The 21,473-nt window shown below is 36.0% G+C and overlaps 1 long non-coding RNA gene across 1 annotated transcript; it reads left to right on the forward strand.

The window, feature by feature from the left end:
* Positions 1-6,697: 6,697 nt before the first annotated feature.
* LOC145122984 (uncharacterized) lies at positions 6,698-10,073 on the forward strand. Its single transcript, XR_013714915.1, has 5 exons — positions 6,698-6,811; positions 6,955-7,058; positions 9,234-9,334; positions 9,514-9,586; positions 9,758-10,073. It is a non-coding gene; the product is annotated as an uncharacterized LOC145122984 (long non-coding RNA).
* Positions 10,074-21,473: the final 11,400 nt, after the last annotated feature.

Consider the following 21,473-nt stretch of genomic DNA (forward strand, 5'->3'; position numbering starts at 1 on the left):
CTTTTCATTAGAAAGTACTCCAAGTCTTCACACATGCAAATTATGACTTGTGTGTCGCTATAGGTATGTCGTTGGCCCTTGTTAAAAACCTATAGCGACAACAAGTCATCGTAATAGATTAAACCTGTGGTGACAACGAGTCGTCGCTATAGGTAACTAATAAAACTATATTTTAACCCCGAAGATATGATTGACAAAATCTATCCGACGAGACCCTCGTGATACCTCGTGACGAAATTGAAATCAACGAGAGTCTCCACTTCGTGGAAGAACCGGTAGAAATCATGGATCGAGAGATCAAAAGAACAAAGCAAAGTCGTATTCCCATTGTGAAGGTCCGCTGGAACGCTAAACGAGGACCCGAATTCACCTGGGAACGCGAGGATCAGATGAAACAAAAGTATCCACATCTCTTCCCAAACTCTCGAAATCCCAGTCAAAATGAAAATTTCGGGACGAAATTCCTTCTAACGGGGGGATGATGTGACAACCGTCAAATTTCGGTCAAGGCAAAGTCAAACTAAGTCAACAAGTCAAACCGGTCAACTCCCTTAACCCTTGTATGTTAGGGTTTACGTTATGTAATAACTGTACAATTCGCTACTTTAATGAGAAAACATCATTTGGAAAATTCGTGTGTTTGATTTTCCTTAGCCTTTACAGTGCTAAACAACATTGGAAATTTAATAAACCCTACTCAAGATTACTTGACGCTAATAGGATCAAAACCCATACACTACGATATAAATTGACGTTAATAGCAACATAGTATAGTACAACGTTATAACTATAATCCAATTAAATTATGATACCATATTAAAATCAAATCAAAGTATAATGCTCTAATTAAATTAAAAGAATCAAACTTGAATGCTATAATTAAACTTCAAATCAAAGTAGATTGTTATAATCAAATAATAACCTATCTTTTATAAAACTCTATTTTTATAAACTTTACATTAAATTTTATAAAACTCTTATATTAATTATGTAAAAGATGCTTGTGTTAGTGGGAAATTATGAAGACCACCAAAAGCAAAAAGATTATTCCCATGGTCTCCCACTCACACCTCCCATCCATTTTCCTTTCCTTTTTCTCCCAACACATTATTCTCTTCACCACTTAAACCTTCTCTATTCTTTCTCTCACTCTCAATCTCGAAATTCATCCAAGAAATACTCATATTCCAGCCAAGAACAATCTATTATACTCCAATCTTCATCCCTCTTGAAGCATTCAACAAGGTATGTTGTTAAAAGTTTCAAATTCATACAAGAAACAAATTAAATCCACCAAACTATCTAAAACTCATTTTATGCATAAACCTGATTTTTTTCAGAATCCCATCAATAAAATAAGAAGTTCTGGAAATTTTCAGAAAATAACTTATTTTTATTGAATTACTATAATTATTGCAATAAAGTAGGGCAATAATTCACATAAAATACTTTTTGCATTCAATAAATTCTGAGAAAATTCTGGGATGACCCATATATTGATTAAACATAATTTATGAAGTTTCATGCATTTATATTACTGTTTACTATTATTTATGGTTTTATTTATTAATTAATAATAAAATATATAAAAAATACTTCCCATAGTCACAAATATCCGAAACTTATACACTGGGCTCTATATCATGTTATAAAACTATGGTTAATTTTACAGAATTTTTGCGAATCATTTATTATTTTTCCTGAATTTTGTTGTTGTTTAATCATTAAAGTATTAAATAAATACTAAAACAGTTCAGAAAAATATAAACATTTTACAGTAATTAATATTGTATGAAATAATTATTTCCTACTAATTTCATAATTTTTCAATACTGTTTACTATTTAAAACCATTTTCCTAAGTATTTAAGCATGTAAAAATGCATTTTAATGATTATTTCATATAAATAATTGTTAAAATCTGTAAATAATTGTAATTGGGCAAGTTATTATTTTAATAAGAAATTATTAAAATCTGGCCTAAATTGAAAATATAAATTAATTATGCAAAGTAATTAATTCAATTTAAAATTCATTTAACAAATGAATACCTTAATATTCTAATCAAAATGAATTATTGTTAATTCATCTAATATAAGAATATGTGTCTAATTATATTGTATTAGTACTCTATTATCGTTTAACAGTTCCTAAACCAAAACTATTAATTATATTAGGTTCTACGCCATTTTGACCCGAACCGTCTATCGTACGACACACGCATGTCGTTTTGGGACTAATGCGAGTAATCTACCCCATATTTTATAATTTTCAATACTTTTGGGGTGTATCATGTGGTTCTAATATGTTCCAACTTCATTTTATTGTTTTATCACAATTGAGACATTGTTGGGACATTTATACGTGAGTCATTAATTGTATAACTATAGTTTGTTTACGCTACATGTACTTGTAGTGCATTACCATTTTTAGTCTAATCTCCATGACTATGCCCGTATTCTTGAGGTACGTTATGGACAATAATAGCGCTATTGGGTTGACCACCCCGCCTTGGGACGCTAAAGTGATTGATCGCACGTGGTTGAGTGTGTTTGATGATTAGATGCTCCATCCTATATATATATATATATACATATATATATATATATATATATATATATATATATATATATATACATATGTATATATATGTATATATATAGGGTGAGGACTTATTGTTGTTGTTATCATTTGTTAATCAATTTTTGATTTATAAACCGTTATCTCAAATACAATTGTTTGCCGACTTCAAAAGAAAACAAATTTCAAATTATAAATGTTTCAACTTCACAATTTTCTCTACTAAAATTAGATTACTCACCAACTCTCGTAGTTGACCTGTTTTTACCCGTGATGCAGATTTGAAGAATGAAGTTGATGAAAAATAGGTTGTGCCTTAAAAATCCACAAGACTATTTAAATTTGATGTAATAAATGTTGTTCGTATTTGGATTTGTATTTGTATGTTGTGGATATTGTTTGCATACTTAGTACTTAATTGAATCTAATCATATTATAACATAGTTGTCATGAGACTTTGAACAATATATCACGCCTTGATCGATTCCGACAAGGATCGGGGTGTGACAACATCGTTGGAAGAAGCATTATCCAAACTCCAAAGTAATTGAAAACACTTTTTTTTTAATTCCCCAATCCTTCAAAAGACTAAAAACATGGTTACATATAGCAAGACCGGTGTGTGGTGGAGGCAAACAACTGAAATTAAGGATTAGTTTTTGCAAGCACTAAGAACTATCAATGGAATGAGCTGTTAAAGATAGATAACCATCAGTGGTTATAGATGTCCAGCAATCAGATGTTAAACATATTCTACATGGGGTATAACTCAACAAATATTTTATTTTTAACTTTTCAGTCCCAAACATATTTTTGATATCAGATTTGATTCTATACCTTTTAACAAGATTCACTTCATGATTTAAATAAGTGAAACATCGTCTGATGCCCTCATATTCGACAAATTGAAATGGCAAATCATGCATCACAATAACTATAGCTAATAATTCACGAAATGTAGAAAGGTTAAAATCAGGAACCCTATTATTCAAAGAACCACTACTACCACCACCATATAATATCATTTGGCTAACATCCTTAAATCGATTTTTTTTGCAGTTTTCTATATGGCGTTTCAAATTTCTAGTACCCATTATACTTTCAGCATTATAAACCTTATCACACTTTTTACACTTACAATTCACCTTTTTCATCACGCTTGAGAAATTCATAGTGGGGCCAGACATTTGATGTTAGTTTCATAGGACGTTTGGCATCAATACTTGAGTTATTTGGCTTTACATGTTTATTTTTCATTGTCTCGTTTGGCTTTGGTGGAGGTGTAGGAGGTTGAATATCATCATCTTTTGATATTTCCACTGCATTCATCCTAAAAAGGAAAAAAATCAAATATTAGAAATTTAGATTGAACCGAAAAGTTTAATGCTTAATACAATAATACCTGATTGGCGATTCCGTTGCTAGGGTTCGACAAAGGTTTGTAGCTAAGTTGTTATCAGGTGCGATTTCAAGTAAAGGAGGGTAAAAAATTAGGGTTAGAAAAATCGAGTGTTTATCATGAGATTTGAGAATTGAGAAGGAAACGAAAATGAAGGAAACTAGAAAAGTTGTTGTCTACGTGTATTGTGCTTACATATCGGTTTACAGAGGAATATGATACGTGCGAAGATGAAAAGTCACCTGGTAATACTAAATAGCCAAAAAAATCTTGGATAAATAAAATAATTAACAAATAAACCGTTAGACATTTAATAATCAATTAAAATAATAATAGTAAATTAATATATATTAAAAAATTTAAACGGGTTGGCGGGTTGTAAACGGGTTAAGAATTCCAACCCTAATTCAACCCATTTAATTAAACAGGTTAAACAGGTTGACCCGTTTATTTAAACGGGTTAAAAATCTTAACCCAACCTGCTTTTAATTGGGTTGGTTTCAGGTTGGGTTGGCGGGTTTGGGTTGGGATTGCCAGCCCTACTAAGGTACTTACGAGGAACAACGTGATACAGAATCAAGTACGAGAGGATGGGACAAAATCAACTCATTGGATATAGTGATATTAGTCACAATGTTGACCCGAATGACGGAAAAAGTACAACCGGTCATATTTTCTACTATGGGTCATACCCGATAACATGGTGTTCGTAAAAACAAGATACCGTTGCTTTATCATCTTGCGATACAGAGTTTATGGCGGCCACCGCGGCTGCATGTCAAGCAATACGACTTCAAGATTTGCTAGGAGAAATCATGAACAAACCGCGAGAGAAGGTGGTTCTAACACATCAACACAAGTCGGCTATCAAACTAACGAAGAATCTCATTTTTCATGGAAGGAGTAAACACATCAACACAAGGTTTCACTTCATTTGTAATTGTGTTGAAAACGAACAAGTGGAGGTGGAATACATTCCCGGTGAAGAATAAAAGGCGGATATTCTTACAAAACCACTAGCTCGAACCAAGTTCAAGGAAATGCGGAGCTTGATCGGGATCGAAGAAGTCTCTAGAAGGACTTAGAGATTCGGGAGTGATTGTTGGAATCCTAAGTCGTGGATACCAAACACTTGGAGAACAAGCAATTGGATTATGGCAAGTCGGTCAAATCTTTCCTAATTGTAATCTAATGCAATTCGATTATTAGATTCTATAAATACAATGTCTTAATCGAGTTAAGGGTTAAGAAACACAGATTGTAATCGATAGGTTTTGAGATATTTTCCTATAATCAACGAGCAATTTGATTTTTTTTGTTTGCAATCTTTATTTTCTAAACGTAAATTTTCAGACAAGAGACACAAATCCCCGTAATGTTGTTGATTATGAAAAATATAAGAAAAAGAATAAACCAAAAATCTTATTAGATAATGATACCTTAATGGCCTTTATCGATGCGTGTAAACTAAAAAAAGGGAATATAGACCTTGTAGTCATATTTTAATAAGGTTGGATCGACGAATTTAGAGAAGAACATGCCGGGAAAAACAGACAAAGTCTTTGATAAAAAACAACTTAAAATCAAATGGGACATTATGAAAAAAGAATGAAAGTTTTGTGACCGCTTAGAAATACATTTTGGTAAGGATGAATATTGGTTGGTATAAAACCGAATCCAACCCATACTAATCTGCTTTAGCTTTAAGAAACCACTATAATTATCTTAGTCTTATATCTTATATTATATATAAAACATATTGGTCATATCTTGAATTTTAAGAGGTACAAGATACAAAGTTTTTTGTACAAATCAATTATGTATAACAAAACCATTTATACATACCAAAATTTTGAAGACTTGGATTAATGAAGGTTATTAAAAAAATTAAATTAGAATAAAATAACAATTTTAAAATATTAAATTCATCAATATAAGTTAACTTACATTTCTTAAACTAGATACATATAATAATTAATCTGCATTAAATGTATAAACATACAATATAAATTTAATTTCTAAACATAAATATTTTAATTAAAAGTTGTAATTTTTCTTTTTACATAATAACTAATAACAAAATCTAATAATTATTTTTCCATAAGAAAACTATTCGTCAAAAAAACTATTTATCGCCGCTGCTTTGCGCGAGCACACATCATATATATATATATATATATATATATATATATATATATATATATATAGAGAGAGAGAGAGAGAGAGAGAGAGAGAGAGAGAGAGAGAGAGATAAAACTACTTCTATTTTTTGTATTTTAAATTCCTATAATTCAAGGAGCAAACTCCATTGAGAATGACGTTCTTCTTCATTTTATTGGTCTCTATCTCTGATACTTTTAGTATCTAATAAATTTTAATTTTTATATTCAATATCTTAAACAATAAAACTTTATAAAATGACGATGTGTTTTTTCTCTGTCAAGGTAATAACCTTTTCGTTTTGTTCATATTTTGATAACTTTTTTTTATATGCATCTGGATAACAAACTTAATTAAAGTGTTCACATATGACTATTATGATCAGATATGACTTGCCACAACCGATATAATAGCCAAATGCGAACGTTTCCAAAAAATTCATTACCTAAATATTTAAAAAAAAAAATTAGTCTGAACAAAATAAAAAGATAATTACATTAATAAGTCAATTTCCTTTTATTTAATAATTTTTTTTGGTCTTGGGAAAAAGTCATTCTAATTTCGATATTTTCCTTTGGGATGGAGTATTTACTTCAGTTCAGAGCTCATTATTCACCTGCTCAACTTCATCTTCACGCAAACCAGATCTTAGATTTCTTCTCCGACGATGACTCATATCCTTTTGCAGTTTTACATAGTTTGTTGCTTTTCGTACTAGATCTGAAGCTATCTATCTACTACTTTCTATATATTTTTCATCAAATATCTACACATGGATTTCGTTTGTGTATATGTTTTTCTTAATGGAAGATCGAACGAGGTAACCAGAGGGAGAAGGATCGCGAAAGAGCTAATGCTCGTGGTGGCGCCAAAGGGAAGAACAAAGACGATGGGTTGACTCCTGAACAACGTCGTGAAAGGTTTGAATATTTGCCCTAATTTTGGTAAAATTTTGTGTCTTCTGTGTTGATATATGTTAATTTGTGGCGCGTCAAATATATAAATTAGATTTAGTCCTTATGATGCAATGGATCTAGCATTTGGTGTTGCTAATTTGTGAATAATTTACGATTGAGAATTACACATTCTGTAAATACTAGAAAACGAAGACTTAAACACAGTGTTTACGTGGTTTAGCAATTAATCTTGCTCGATTTGTGAATAAGAGTCGCTTGTAAGTCTTTGTAAAGTTTGATAATCACACAAACCATAATAATTGTTGAATACAAAGAACTAAGCACCAGATAATGGGGTTTACCATTTACTTCTGTTAAAATTCTTATTGTATCTCATCAGTTCTATGGTATGTTTGGTGAAAAGGAACTCTTATTATTATAAGAAGAAAGCCATCATTCTAATTGTCTGCAACTCTTTTTAAAAGAACGGGAGAGTTGAATCTCTGAACTCTGAAGTATCAGACAGGTTTGTGTAGTTAAGTAGCCATCCACCAGTTTTCTGTTTACAAAATGATGATTATGTGTCTAGTGAATTGAACTGTTACAGCTCTTAGGGTCAGTCAATTGGAACAGAAAAAAAGAAAATTAAAGTTTCAATTTTGTTTTAGTTTAGTCATTTTTTATCCAATTTTATCCCATTCAACTTGCAAACCGGCTGAGCTGGCATCCTACCTGGTGTAATGTTGGCAACAGTTGTCCAAATCATCCGGTTTTACTCAAAAATAACATTGTCTCTTGTCTCATTTAGGTATCTTTTTACTCAAAACCCCTACTTTGAAAAAATACCTAGTATTAACTAATGACTGATCCATAATATATGTAAATGAGTTTGGTTAAACATTTTTATTTAAAATCAATAAAATCGAGTTGATTTATAAGACCCATAAAATACAACCCAGGTTATATATCAATTGTCTTTCAACAAAAAAATATGGAAAAACAGTAGGCATTAATCCTAGGTAATCATGTATTTTATTTAGTTGTGTTGAATAAGACATTTAAATGTAGGATTTTTAGAATAAGTTACTTAAAATAAAAATCAGTTGAAACTTGAAAGTACTTTGAATGCAATTTTCATTTTGCAAATGTGAAGTTTAAGAAACTTAAAGGGTGAGTTGTGACAACTAAAGGAATTTAATTATTAAGGAACAATGTACATGGACTCATGTGCTCAAATCTCTCGATTGCCATTTCTTGTGCTTTTTATGCTGTCTCTCATATATGAAATTGGAGCATCCCAAATCCTCAGTCCCTAACCTTTCGCTGCCCGATTTCTCAACAGAAGCGAAAGGGTTTCCATTACAGGTTCGCTTCTATCTCTCATGGGTTTTGTGCTAAATCCTGGGGTTTCCCACACATATGTGCTGACGGGATTTCAGTCATTTTGAAATTCGTAGACCACTGCTATAATCTGTTGTTTGATTATATCACCTCCTGAGGCTATTGTAAATGGATCTAGGAATTTGGATGTGGATCTGGAGGCTTATAACTTGTTTCTCTTGATTCGAGTATTTGGATCTTCAATTTCATGATTATGAACATTGTTTAACTTGATTTTTGGAATTAGATTAACCTTTTGTTTGTGATTTTGCACCAAGGAAACTCGATCTCATGGTGGTGCTTTAATTCTATCAAGGAGGGGGATTCCCTCTTTGGTGGCTGCTCATCCTTTCGAATTACTGTTTACCATACATGATCGTGGAAATTGTAATGAAATAACAAACAATTGTAAAACTTGCAATAAAACTTTTAATGAATTTGATTTCCAATAAATGTAAAGCTGGACTTCTGCTGTTTGTGTGAGGTGATATAAAGGTTCACTCTCTTCTACCTTCACTTGAGCTGTAACATCTATAGCTCTTCTTGGTAATGAACTAATGTTAACATGTCTGTTTCATTTTGCCATAAGGATTGCTAATACTTAATAATATATTAAACAGCATGGGGTTCCCTTTCTTCTATCATCTAGCTTTATCATAGTACTAAGGAATATATGTTTGAAATCAGCATTGACTGGCAGAATATTTCTGTGTGCTTGTGTTTTTAATCTTGATAACATCACATGTAAATAGTTATAATGTTCTTTTACAATTTTCATAGATTCTAAGTTCTAACTATGTGCTTTTTTTGTACTCTTAGGTTTGATATTATGTCTATGAACTGGGCTCAACGCAAAATCTTCCTTTACAATGTCACTTTTGGACTATACATGTTGGATCCATGGGAGCGCTATTTGTTCAGTATCCTTTTTCATCCATGATTCAATTTGTTATTTTGTGTTTGTTTCTTAAGACACGAGTGGATGTGATTGGACAAGCTTTTAGGGATATTTTCGATGATAAAGATGCATAGGGCATTCACGTCTTTTTCAAGCTTTTAGGGATATTTCCGAGTCTTTTGACTACTTAACTTGTGATAGATGCTTTGGTAATTGTCTTGATGTGGTTCATATTCTACAACGGATATCGGAACCTCAATGAATTATGCAAAAGGTTAGCATCTTTTCTCCTTGTTTAAGCTTTCTGAAAGTGGAAAGGAAAAATAAATGAGGGAAAAAAAGAAAAACACCTATATATAGCTTACCAGATTAAGTCATGTCTCTTTTAATTCCATTTAGTAAAAAAGAAATGATACCTAAATTATATGCATTTACCTTTTCTCAGGCATTTATGGTGAAGGTTGAGCCTAGAATGAAATCTAAAAGGAAAAGGAATAGGAGGTTTTTGTGCAACTTTTGTTTTTGGATAATGAAATCAAAAAGTATATTTTGAATAAAAACACCAGCCGAGCTATGATTACTTCCTGGATGCTCTTTTGTTGTGTCTGACTTCTTTCAGGTTGTTGACTTGTTGTAGCTTGCATCATCTGTACAATTTTTGCCTCATTTCAAAGTTACTTTTTTTTTTCTTTTCATTTTGTGAATCAGTAACAATAATCATTTCGATTGTTTCATATTTTAATTGAATTGTCATTTTTGTATACCTTTTAGTTCTGAATTTTTTACTCAAACATGATTCTCACTTTGCTCCTGTTGACTTCTTTTCATGGATGTTCTTAGTTGCAATTTACACTTGCCCCCCTTTCTGCATATTGATGATTTTGCCTCTTAGAACACCCAAGCAATATATATTATATTCATTTTCTGTATGGATAAGTTGATATGATTGAGAAAGTGTGAACTTGTGATTGACAAATTTTTTCAAGCATGTCGTTTGAAAATATGGAAGAAATACACACCTTATATACTCTATCAAGAGGACCAATAGTTTTAACATGAACGAGTGTTTTGCCTTGAATGAACAAATTTAATACCTAGGTTTTTTGTTTATAGTTTCTTGATTTCGTATTTCAAGGTTTGCTCCGTTTATTTAGTTTGTTTGCATGATAAATTTTAGACAAAATTGCAAAAGTGGTCCTTTTGGTTTACTGATTTTTTTGGGTACTGTCCAAAAAGTTTTGAAGTTGTAGGTTTGGTCATTTTAAACCTACTTGTTGGATTTGATCCACATCAAATTTAAGAGGACTTTATCACCCTTAATATAATTGATTTTCGATTATCTTTATTTATTATTTTAAACAAAAAGGTCCCACATTTTTGGTTTTCTGAATCTCAATTTTGGTAGAAATGCTATTGTTATTAGATTGGGTTCCAATGATCAAAGGAGTTGGAAGATTGTGAAAGCCAACGCTTTTGGTTTTCTGAATTTCAGTTTTGGAAGAGATGCAATTTCTGTTTTTTTGTTAGACTTGATTAGTAGCAAAAATATCTCCGATGGCGTTTTACTTCCCAATTGTGAATGAAAATACCGAAAGGTAATTGCAATTAGGCGCTTGTTAATATGCCCATATGTGAGGAGGTTTCTCGTTTTAAAAATTAAAGGATTTCGTGTGATCAAGATTGAGGTTAGGGTTTGTATATTGGTGGGTTGGAATAAGGGTGTTCGTTTGGATGGATCGGTTTGATCCAATCCAATCAGGTGAATACAAATTAATTTCGGTTTTCAAAACATGAATCCGAATAGTTCAAATAAAATTCAAATCCGATCCAAACCAATCAAATTACAATTCGGTTGGATCGGTTTTTACAATTCGATTTTCAAGAAACATGACATTTAAAAATATATATAACATAATATTAATCAACTTTAAAATAAATTGTTTGGTGAGAATTAAAATTAACTATTAAAAAAATTATTATAATTCAATATTTTATAGATAAAAGCTATTGACAAATATTTATTGAAGTATTTTATTGGATAATACTTTCTAATCTATTTAAAAATACAATTTAGCAAATTAATAAATAACTAAAAGATGTATATTTGAAACAAATATATATAAATAAATAAATAATAATATCTTATTCGGTTTTTTTTGGACTATTCGGTTTTAATTTTATAAACCGTAACCAATCCGAAATCCAAAATAATAATTCGGTTTTACTGGAAACTCATCCAAAAATCCAAATATCCGAACCAAATAGTCCAATTCAAATTGTCTAATTGGTCAATTCGGTTTTATCCGAATAGTGAACAACCCTATGTTGGAATTTTAAATATTTGGGGACTACGGTTTGAATGGATTGAACCTCTTCTAGAAGATGGGATTTTGTAGATGGAGCAATACCCTAATTTAGTTTGTCAAATTAGGGACTTTAGTTTTTTTGTGTTGAGAACTGCAACAACCACAACATTTATGGATCAAATCTTGTTGAATTGAAAACTCAGATAATCAAGAAGCAAGAAGCCTGGACTAGAGAGATTGAAGTAATATTTTGATTACTTGAAATTTAAAGTTAAGTAAGGTTGAGTTTGATTAATTTTATACAAAAAGAGTTGGTTGCCGAAGAAACAAAGGGATGGAGGAGAAGGGGAGAGAGGGGAAGGGAAAGGGCAAAGTCTGGAAAAGGAAAGTCGGGGTGGGGGTGGATGTGGGCTCTTCAAATTTTTTATTAAATACAAAATTAATAAATATTTCAAGATGCAATAGAATTATTTAAAAGGCAAAATAGTATTTTTGAAGTTTGACAATTTCCAAATTCACAACCAAACTTAGCCAAAATTAAAATTGCAACTTTCTTTAAATCTTCCTTATACACTCTTTGATTGTTTTTCTGATATGATTCAACTAGTTGTAGAATCAGTGGGGGTGTTCCATATTGAGGTTGATGTACAAATTCATATGCTAAAGAAGCTAGAACAAGGCCTAATTGAAAATGAAACGAATTATTAATTGTGTCACGAAGGCCCTTATTAGTTAAATTTTTCATTAAAAAAATAGACATAAAGATCTTTCTATGTATCATTAATATGCGTAAAATCCATCTACAACTTTTTATCGAATCAACAAAAAAATATTGATAATGATAAATACATTAACAATAATGAAACAAATCAAGAAATGATTAATAAAACAAAATAAAATTGACTTTATTTTGTCTATGACTATAAAAAGACTTTTGATATTTCATAAAATCTGAATAAAAATAATTAAGGAAGATGAAATCCATGAAATTTTGCTTAGTCTTCACCAGAAACTTGAGTAAGGAGTAGATCTGTAACACCCGTTCCGAGAAGGTTCATTTCTAACCCTTAACTCTTTAGGTTTGCATTCCTGGTCCGTACGCTATGCGTACTTGGGGTGTACGCATGGCGTACTCATGAATGAGGAACACGGGTTTGCACGCGTACGTTGGGTGTACTCATCATGTACGTGGTGCGTACATTGTTCTGACCAAAACCCTAATTTTGAGGGTTTGCACCCTATATAATCCTCTTCATGGCCCCAAGACCTTCAACCTCATCAGCCTCCACCTAAAAATCGTCCCTCTAGCTAACCTTAATCGTGGAGAGTGCACCTTGAGCTCATTTTTGTGTTTTAGTGTTCTTGAAGAAGAAGAAGGTGGAAGAAGGACTTTGGAGCTTGGAAAAAGTTTGGATATGGGATTCTCACCTTGCTAGCAACCTTCAGGAGGTAAAAAGCTCGTACTCTATCATCTTCCCTTATAGATTTAGTTATTCCTTCATTTAGGGCATTTTTTGGTTCCAACCTTGGTGATTCTTGAGCATGACATGCTCTTAACCAAATAAGTCGTCCTTTCAGACTCATTGAGGGGTCTTCAGTCATAAAAATGAGATCTTGATGCTTAGTTCTTCTTCATGCATGCTCTAGATTGTCTTAGGGATTAAGAAGTGAGGATTGTTGGTATTAAGCACTTAATGGACATACAAAGTCATAAAGTTGGAAAAATTATGTGTTACATCCCAAAAATTTCAACAAATTTAAACCTTTCAAAACAACTCATTTACTAATAATAGTGTTTTCAAAACCATTGTTTCCAAAACATAATTTAAAATGAGTCTCCCAAGATCCAATTAGTTGTAAAACCAAGCATGTGTACGGTCATGCCTTTGCCTTGCCACAACCATCTGAAGCACCTGAAACAATAAACTGAAACTATAAACACAAAGCTTAGTGAGTTCTCCCAAAGTACCTCCGCATACACATAACAAACAAATCACATGCACAAATACTCATGCCTGGCCCAATCAGCCTTGGGCTGGAATACCAGGCATGTACAGGATGGGCCCAGTCATCCTTGGGATGGAATACCCTCGCCCTTAGACTAGGCATGTCTACGATGGGCCCTGACCATTTTAGACCAGCCTCCATATCTTGAAAACCATAAGCTCGCCCTTAGCCTTTGTTTTGGTGTTCTTGAGATCTTGTGAAGCATTTTGGTGTGTTTTTGTGTATCTTGAAGTGGTAGAAGAAGATTAAAGACTCATTCTTTGGAAAAGAGCTTAGAGATCCAGATTTAGCTTCTTCATTTTGTGACTTTTGAGGTATAAAGTCCATAACTTGTCAACTCCTTGTATAGATCTTATCTTGGGCTTGTTTACGACTATTTTGGTCCCTTTTGGTCGGTCCTTCTGAGCTAAGGCCGTTTTAGAAGCTTAACCTTTTAGATATGGACATTTTAGGGGTCCCTTAAGCATAAAAATGCAAACTTCATGGTGTATATGAACTCATGCATGTGTTAAGACCCCTTTGTTATGCTCTTTTGAGGTCTAGAGCCCCAATAAGACATGCATGCACGTAAACTTGGCAACTTTACGTGATAAATCATCTTTTAGGACAAGATCTAAGTGTATGAAGTAGGGGCTGAATGGATTAAGTGCTTATTGATGTTGGGTGGCCAACTTGGGAGTACGTTGGGCACCAATGCCGACCCAAGGTTTATTATGTTAGGGTGCTAGATGTCTGAGGTGAGACTTTCTCACCGGCAGGTAGAGATTGATCTGTAAGATTCAACAGTATGAGGTAAGCCTTTCTCACCATGGTTAGCGGGTCGAAGGCACCAATGCCGACCCATGGTTTATTATGTTAGGGTGCTAGATGTCTGCGTGACTCTTGCATGTGTATGTGTTTGTATGCTTAGTGGGCGGGGCCCAATGGGTAATATGTATGCTATTGGTTGTTATCCTTGTATGTTTGTATGTTGGGCGGGGCCCGTTGTGAGAGTTAGGGCGAGGCCCGTTATACTCAGTGGGCGGGGCCCATTATGCGAGTTAGGGCGAGGCCCGTTATACTCAGTGGGTGGGGCCCGTTACATTCATCACTCGGGGCCCATTATATGTTTGAAATGTGTGGTATGTGGTATTTGGGAGAAACTCACTAAGCTCCGTGCTTACGGTTTTCAGTTTATGTTTTAGGTACTTCTGGTGCAAAAGGGAAGAGCTCGGGGCGATTGCAGTGCACATACGATATTGTTCTGCATTTCATGATGACTCTGATATTTTATGATGTTTTGATACATTTGTTCCACTTGGGATTTATGATGATGTTTTGGGATAATGTTTTTATTAATTGAAAAATGAAATTTTTGGGTCTTAAAATTTAATTGAAAAATGAAATTTTTGGGTCTTAAAATTTGGGACGTTACATACATGTGATACTAAATCAAAACTCATTGTTCTAAATCATTGCAAAGTTCATTGTTTTAAATTGCTACTTTGTGTTTGACTTTTTAGTGGCTTTAGGAGTAACTGAGAGATTGTAGATTGTTGCTCCGGATGCACAATTAAGCCTTCAATGTATCATGCAATAGACAATTGCCAAAAGGTCATCTAAATTGTGGAGTTTAGTTGATCAATGATTCGGACACAGAGAGGCGTCGAACGCAAGTAAATTAGCCAACAACGACCTCCTCTAGGCTAAATATAGGTGGCGTTAAGCTTGTGTGTGCGATTGATCCGATTTAAAGCTTCCCGGGAGTAAAAGAAGCATGGGTAGTATTGTCCATTTACTTCTTTTTAATAATGATAATGATTTTAAGTTGGAAAACAGATTATAAGATGTTTAACAGTATTAAAAAAATAGGATTTTGTGCAAAATATTTTGAAAATATAATATTTTGCAACAAATATAATATTTTGCGATTTAGCGAAGACAAATACAAAATTCTTCTATAAAAAGATGGGTTACCAATTATAACTTTATGAGGACTTTTCAGTATTTTGGTTGGAACCAAAATAAAAGGGAAAATCACTCTAAAACTCTATGTATTTTACTGAATGCCTAAATAAACCATTATATTTATTTTATGTCCATTTTAACCATTATTTTTTCTCACCTTTATTGTTTTAATAAACCTACCCGGTCATCCTTACAGAACCGGTAGCAAAAATGTTTTGCATCTAATTCTCCTGCTTCATATATTACAATCTCCTTCCTCTTCTTCTTTTACGTTCGTTTTCAACCTTAAATAATTGAGCTCTCCCATCAGCACTAATGATATATGGTCCATTAGAATGGCTTGGACAGCTCTGGCGCGCCAGCCTCGCCTGACGCTCCCTTGCCAGCCTTGCTGGGGACTCTCCTGCTGCCTGGCCGGACGCTCCCTCGCCAACCTTGCTGGGGACTCTCCTGCAGGCCCGACTTGGCGCTCCCTTTCCAGCCTGATGACACATGGTTTGTATGACTGAGTCCAGTCCGATGTCACTGTCCGCGTACCAATAACATCAGACCGGCGGACTTGATGATATATGGTCCATTAGCATAGCCTGGATAGCTCTGGCGTGCTAGCTTCACCTGATGCTCCCTTGCCAGCTTTGCTGGGGACTCCCTTGCCAGCCTTGCTGGGGACTCTCCTGCTGGCCCGACCTGGGGACTCCCTTGCGAGCTTTGCTGGGGACTTTCCTGCTGGCCCGGACTGTCGCGTCCTGCTGGCCCGGACTGGTGCGCGCCCGCCAGTCTCGCCCGGCGCCTGCGGGCGGCCTCGCCCAGCTCCTTGCTAGCTGGGCCTGAATTGGGCTGGCCCAAGGCCTGAACTAATTACCCTTGACCTAATTGTCCCCTATAAAGTGAACAATATCTCCTTCATAGAGAGGGATCTTCCCCTGGGCTCAACCGCCACACTATTCTCCGGCCGGGTGGCTCAGCCGCCACCCGCCGCCATCAGCCACCATACTCCACCACCAGCACCAAGATGGTTCTCTTTAGCTAGAGAGGACCATATCAGATCTACCAGATGATCTAACTTGACCGTCGGATCCCGCTCCCGGGGCACAATCCCTGGGGCGGCTCTAACGACCTTGTTTGTTGTGACCTCACATATTTGTCTCCGGCGTAGAAGCACATCCTCAGAGCAGGTGGTCGGAGCCGATGTCGCATCAAGCACATAAACACAAGTGATCCAAGAGACAAAAAAGTAACTCCGAAACATTCTTTTCAACCCCGTTTAGGCTACCCAGAGTGAAACATCCCAAAATTCAAGGCTGAAAATTTCATTTTTAAATAAGTTATTATAAAACCATAAGTAATAAAACATCCAGAATAACATCTCATGTCAAAAACCAAAGTAGAAATAATCAAAAAATGTTATCATAAAACAATATCAGAGTGTAATCCCCAAGATCTCATGTGCGGAAATATAGTGTGATGCGCTGCGATCGAGCTGACTCCTTCCTTTGAAAACGAAGTACCTGAAACCAAAACTGAAAACTGTAAGCACGAAGCTTAGTGAGTTCCCCCATCATACCACACACCATACAATAACATACTGTCAGACAATTCTGGTGTGCCTGACTTACCCAGGTCAAGCCATTCTGAGGTGCTTGACTTACCCAGGTCAAGCCATTCTGGGGTGCTTGACTTACCCGTCGGTCTATTTCACCCGACTACTAGGGACTATTTCACCCCTACCACTACCACGCAATAATATAACACACATATACTGCCAGACAATTCTGGGGCGCCTGACCTACCCATGTCAAGCCATTATGGGGTGCTTGACTTACCCGTCGGTCTATTTCACCCGACATACGAGGACTCTTTCACCTCCTACTACTACCACATAATATCATAGCATAAACAGACTGTCAGACAATTTTGGGGTGCCCGACCTACCCTTCGGTCCTAACGACCGAACTTGGGGACTATTCTTCCCCTACTGCCACTACCACATATAACATATCATGCTAGCACATAAACATATCAGGTAGTAGCAAACCTAGATGAATATCACAAAGACAATCATCTAACATACAAATCCTAGTGGTGGGCCGGCATTGTGGCCGTAGACCCACCGCTACTGGAAGGTAACTCACTTCACACTGCTGAAGTCCCGTAGACACAATCCCAGCTGCTGGTTGACAGATTCTCGAACTGTCAATATCAAACATCTCCCAATTAATAATTGGGTCCCAACACAAAAATCATAAGTCCATGCTTGGGGTAAAAGACTACTTTACCCCCATCTTAGCTTGATTCAAGCTCAAGGCCCAATCAAAAGGCCCAAAGGTCAATTTGTGAATCAAGGCCCAACATATGGCCCAATTTTCCAAATTGGGCCCAAACCTCTACATGGTCTCACGCTAAGGCCCAACCATTTATTCCAGTCCAACCTTTGACATTCAATTGGCCCAATATCATATAATCATTAAGGCCCAAAACTATGGCCCATTTATGGCCTAATTTTCCAAATTGGGCCCAACTCCTCATATGGGCCTTACCCTAAAGCCCAACAACATATTCTAGTCCATATGATTATTCTTAGATGACCCATTAATAATCCCATCAGCAAAGCCCAATGGAAAGGCCCAACTCAAGGCCCAAGTGAAATTAGGGTTTCACATAAAATGATGATTAGGGTTAAGTTTTCCTACTTAACCCATTAAGGACTTAATCCATTAACTCCAATATTGACTTAGGCTGATTGCAAATGATTATTAATTAATATATTAAATTCATTAAATAGTCCCAATGTGGTCCCGATAAATCCCAAATTAGGGTTTCATTGCATTAGGGTTTTCCAAACCCTAATTAGGGTCTCCAACCCATCTTAGCCCAATGGCCCAAAATCAAGTCCTTAAGCCCATTAGGGTTTCCTTAGGTCAATTAGGGTTTTGCTAGGCCCATTAGGGTTTCACTAATCGGGCACCACCCACTACCACCTCGGGTAGTGGTGGTCAATGGTGGCTCACGGCGGCGGCCACCACCTCACGGTGGTGGTTCGGTTTTCTAGTCCAATCGAGTCGAAGCATCCCAAACGACATCCAAACACAAATAAGCACACCGCTACCCAACGCGGCGGCTGGTGGCGGCAGCTACCACCCTACGGTGGTGGTTTGGGATTTCCTTTCATTATTCCGACATGATTACAGTTTACAACACAAAATCCAAAAATAAACACACACACTAACTAACATAAACACACACAAGTGGTGGCAGATGGTGGCAGCCACCACCTTACGGTGGTGGTGGTGGCTGTTCTTGCAGTTTCCGGCCAAACACACACGCCCACAAACTGAAACACGCACACCTTCACATATTTTGCTCGGAAAGAGAAGCCAACCACCCACATGGTGGCGTGTGGCGGCGGCAACACCACGGGAAGGCAGCAGTAGCGGCGGCCACCATGGCTGGTGGCCATGGTGGTCCTTTTCCTCGACTCCCGGCCATCAACCCTCGTACCAAACATCTTGGGTTCAACAACAACACCCACCCACGCCTGACATGAGACCACCGCTCCCATCCACCGATTAGGCGGCTAGTGACGCTGGAACGAGCTGAGGTGGCGACCAAAATCCATCGCCGGCGGCAACGACGGTCCTGACGTCAAACCCACAAGGAGGAATGAAGAATAAGATGTTGTCGGCATACCGAGGGTCTTCTGGTCGCTCATGGCTCGCACGACGTCGTCCTTAGCTCCAATCTCCGGTCTTTAGCGCACCTCTCGGTTGTTCACGACGTTGCCGGCAGCGGGTGACGTTCCGATGGCGAGTAGCGACGGCAGCAGGCTCGGTCTTGCAGTGGCGGCTGGGGAGTTCCTTGAGGGGTGGCGGCTGTAGATGCTCCCTTCAGTTTAGGGTTTGTGTCCATCAACGATGGGGAAGGGGTCACCGGGTATATCCCGTGTCCTCATACAACTTTGATACACTTTTCCAAGATCGGCCCCTCCTCACAGATTTTGTTTTCAATTTAAGTCCAAATTTTACCCTTTGGCCCTTGCTTCCATATATTCATTTCAAATCCGATCCCTAATTTACCATACATCCCCTAAGCCTCCAAAATCTCTTCAAATGAAGTCCCAGAAGTTACCATTTAGTCCATGCCTTCAATAATACTTACAAATTAAGTCCGGATTTTACACTTTTAACCCCCAATCTCTTAAAGTGTGACTAGCTCTTCGAGTCCAACCTTTGATATATAATTATTTATTTTAGGGCTACTATTCGTTCATTAATTTTTATCTATTTAATTGTTTAATAAACAGGGTGTTATACAGAGTGGGCGTCTTTGAAGACACGTGATGTTGAGGTGGCACGACGGAAGACGCGTGAACACCGCCCCAAGGGCCGGTGTTTTGGGTGTGACGTGACTCAGAAGACGGAAGGAGACGACGAATGGGAGACGAGTAAATTGCCAACAGTCATTTTGACCATTTTGTTGCTGTAGCCGTTGCACATTAAAAAAAATTCATTGTTGTAGGTATTTAAATGGAGGAACACGATGGAGAGGTCGTTTAATCAGGAAGAAGGAGACACATCTTTCAATAATTGTCAATTATAGTCCCTTGAGTTTGGGTCAAAAGCAGAACAAACCTCTTCTTTAATTTCTTCCTCAAAACTGGTTTATAAAATGTACAAATTCCACCCTAGACTTTTATATTATTGTTAGGTGTGTCAGACCCAACAAATAATAGGGGTACGATATACTCCAAAATAATCCCACTATATTGCACTAAAAAGGTAGTACAAGGCAAGTAGGGTCGATCCACAGAGACACGAGACAATCAGTCTATACCTGTTTTGCGTAAGGTATTCGTTCACAAAAGATTAAGAGGGGGGTTTTGAATGCAATGATTAATCAAACGAATTTAAAACACGAGTAAACAACTAAACGAATGAATTAAGTTCAGATTTTTGTAAGGACTCCAACTTCATGTATGACAATCCAGCAATGTGAATCAAAGATGACAAGACATTTGTTTCATTCTATCTAAGTTGGTACTTGAAAGTGTTAACAAGCTCTAACACTTTCCATTCACCACATTAATCAATCAAAACAAGCTCTTTGATTAATCCTAACCTTGCTAACCTAATCTAATCAAGCTCTTAGAATTAGATTAAAAGATTGCATTAAGCTTATTGTGAATGTTCCCAACAACACCCAATACTCCTCACAAGCTCGGGAGCGTAAGAATGTGTGAAAAGACTTGCATTAAATTCATTCATAAGAAATCAATTTAATGCTTGTTACTTAGTTCAATTCACAAAACAATTACGGATTTTGCAAAATGAATAACTTGAATGACCTAACCCTAATTCAAATGGCCAATAAGAATCATTATTAGAATCAAACATTCGATTGAAATAAAATCAGTTTCACTATATAGAAATTAAACACAACATCAGGTCATATGATTTGATTCACAACCAAAAAGTCAAAACATGAAATTGGAGAAGTTAAGGTTCTAGCCACACATGGCTAGAACAAGATTAACAAGTTTAAAAGATGAAATTAAGTGCTAAAGTGCTTACAAAGAAGAAATTAAAATGTTTCCCAATGATTAACGGATAAACCTTTGCTAAAACCCTTGAATTCTCCTCTCCAAAAGTGCTCTGGTATGCTCTGTGTATCTCCAAATGGCCCTCAACCCGTAATATGAAAGATAGGAAAAACTGCCAAAAGTTGGTTTTTAGGTCGAACACGGCCCGTGTTAAAATAGGCTAAACTGACACGGCCCGTGTTCAGCAGCCAACACGGCCCATGTTGATTTGCACTAAACTGACACGGCCCGTGTTCAGCATGGTCAACAGCTCCCATTTTGGTCAACACGACCCGTGTTGATTTTGCAGTGTAAATCCAACATGG

The sequence above is a fragment of the Lactuca virosa genome, chromosome 1, assembly GCF_052849685.1.
Source record: "Lactuca virosa cultivar CGN04683 chromosome 1, Lactuca_virosa_CGN04683_v6, whole genome shotgun sequence".
NCBI classification, from domain to species: domain Eukaryota; kingdom Viridiplantae; phylum Streptophyta; class Magnoliopsida; order Asterales; family Asteraceae; genus Lactuca; species Lactuca virosa.